The sequence below is a fragment of the Cyprinus carpio genome, chromosome A10 (genome assembly GCF_018340385.1).
Source record: "Cyprinus carpio isolate SPL01 chromosome A10, ASM1834038v1, whole genome shotgun sequence".
Taxonomy (NCBI): Eukaryota; Metazoa; Chordata; class Actinopteri; order Cypriniformes; family Cyprinidae; genus Cyprinus; species Cyprinus carpio.
Window position 1 is genome coordinate 1,604,155 of NC_056581.1, and position 2,963 is coordinate 1,607,117.

The window sequence follows — 2,963 nt, forward strand, 5'->3', positions numbered from 1 at the left end:
AATCACTTACAGTAAGAGCAGCTATGTGTATTCATAAAATAAACACGGTGGTAATTCTTAATTCCATTTGGATGTTAAATATCTTGAGTGAAGAGAAAGCACATAATGACCAGTGAAATCAGTCGCACTATAATGCTGCAAAACATGACACTTGCAGCCAAGAGTGTTGAAACCATCACAAGAACGAATGAAAATGTCTCATTAGATCTCCTGCATCCAACATCACTGCTTTATTTAGGAACGTGTTTTTCTTCCTGCGGTTCACTTTTATAATGCAGTAAAAATTCAATTACACTTGAGAAAAATCAAGGTTGTTCTTTTTAAAGGCCTCTGCAATGAGAACCATTTCCAACAAACATCTGGAAGCGAGCAGCACTTTGTTTTGTCCGTGTTTATTCTGCTTTTTTTGCAGGAGATGGGCCAAAATGTCTGAGCTTGCTTGGATTTCTGAAAAAGAAGGATTTTGAAAGGGAAAACGAATCATTACTGGGTAGGTCACATCTCCAATCACCTCATTCATATTTAGGTTGATTTCTACAGGGGAGCTCAGAAGTGGCCAGCGCCCTGCATTAAAAAGCAGATGAATGGAGCCGGGTTAAAGAAGACTGAAAAGATTAAGTGTTTACAGGAAATGAATCACTCTTGGATGCTTATCAAAGATATTTTTTCCAAGTCGTGTTCTGTGACATTGTGGGAAACTGGAGAAGAGGTACACCTGCTGTTCACCAATAATAAGGCAATTAAGATTTGCTTAGTGCAAAACTCTGTAACATCAAGCCCCCCCCCCCCCCCCCCCCCCCCCCCCCCCCCCCCCCCCCCCCCCCCCCCCCAGCTCTTCATGAAAAATGAGTGGAGCAAAATGTCTGTGTAAATTTTTCCTAAAACTACGCTTTCATAAATCACATTTGAATACTGTTATGATGTTCCTTGAATTTATATCACCACTGCAACACCACATCTGTATCTACAGCACGAATCAAACAGTGTAGAAAGATTCTCGAACTAATGGCTCCTATGAGCCGGATCCTTTTGTTCATCACAAAGCATCCACCAAAATAATAATCTAATTCCAAATGAGTCTATTATGTGAATCTTTTCAGAGAATTAAAATAAAAATACAAAGTAACTAGCATTGTGCAATTACCAAATAAATTGATTCTAAAACCGATTATTTTTATTGAATCAAAACCAGAATCCAAACAAATTCTATTTTCAATACAATTTTGCAAAAACTAGTTATTTTATTATTGAAATTACTACAATACTCAGAAAATACTAAGAATTGAATAATTAATTGAATAATTAAGCTGGAATCATTCATCGGAAAACAGAAAATAAAGAAAATTTAGATTTCATTTTTAGATTAATACATTTTTTTAGCATTTTTTTGTAATTTGCTATGTGCTTTTGTCAGTTTTTGTGTATGTTTGTATTTTTATTATTTATTTATTTTTTCTATGTATATTTCATCTATTTTCAGTTTTATTTCAATTAAGGGGATATTGGATGCAGCCATTTTTTAACAAGTGGTGGTATGATTTTTTAGGGTTTTCATGAAATTCGGTAACATACTTTGGTTAAAGTTTCTCAGTGGTCATAATGTAAAACAGCACCCTCTTTACGTTAGTTACGTAACTGATAACACGAACACTGTGCTGAGAAAACATCTATTCCTCTGTGGTGGAATGAAACTAAAAAAAAAAAAAAAAAAAAAAAAAAAATTAATTAAATAAAAAATAAAAAGAATAATAATAAAAAGCCTCTTAACTAGGTTGCTTTATAATCTAATTCTCTTATAAACTTGTTTTTTATGACTACTGCCAACTCTATCAAATTACTTTTTTTCTCATATATATATATATATATATATATATATATATATATATCTATCTATCTATCTATATATATATATATTAGATATTTATTTCATTATTATTATTATTATTATTATTATTATTATTATTATTATTTTCATTATTATCATTATTATTATTGGATAAATAATTTCTAAATGCATAAATGTAAAATGTAAGAAATTAACATATTTAATTATGCAGGCCAGCATAAGGCATTTTAGCTCAACTGTGGTAAAGAACAGTAGCCATTCTGCTCATTTGCATAAAGTTCAATTGTGCTCACCTTTGTCTTGTCACTAATCGTTCACTATCACTGGTTTTCACTTCAAACTGCGAATGCTGCAACTACGTTTTGTGCTTTAGAGAGTATTTCTTTCATGTTTTTCATATTTCATGATCAAGACCCACTGAAGATAAAAGGGCCTCTGGTGGTTTTCTGCTTGCAAGATGCTGGCAGTGTGAATGCACCTTAAGTGGGACGTTTAGGTACACAGCAAGTCAACAGGTTCTCCAGCCCGAGGTGACTGACTCACTTAAAAAAGCCCTCTCTGTATCATCGTTTTCATAATTGCTTTCTCACACCCACTCACATGAAGGCCTTTAGTTATGCGTGCTTTCTAATGACAGCGCTATTCCCCTCAGAGCTCCACGCAATCTTTGAGGCTAGAAAAGTTCACACAGGTAAGCACTTTGCTCAGAGAGCTATTGAAAATGAGGCTGGTGTGCTTATGCATTAAACATTAAGTCCCTGTAGACGGGCAAAAAAGAGAAAAAAACTCATTTAATCGAGTCCATTTTCCCAAGAATTCCAATTAAATATCTAAAATGAAATCAAACTTTGGTCAGTGAAATCATAAAGCCTATCTCTCTCTCTCTCTCTCTCTCTCTCTCTCTCTCTCTCTCTCTCTCTCCCTCTATCGGAGTGGATGCTGGGAACGAGTGCGTGTGTGAGAGACACGTGTGTGAGAGCGTCTGGCATTTTTCAGTTTCCTTTAAGCTATATAATTGCTTTTTCGTTTTTTTTTCTTATTTATTTATTTATATTATTTTTTTCCATTTTCTTTCACCTTTCAAAACACTTTTTTTAGGGAAGGTTTTATTGTTATT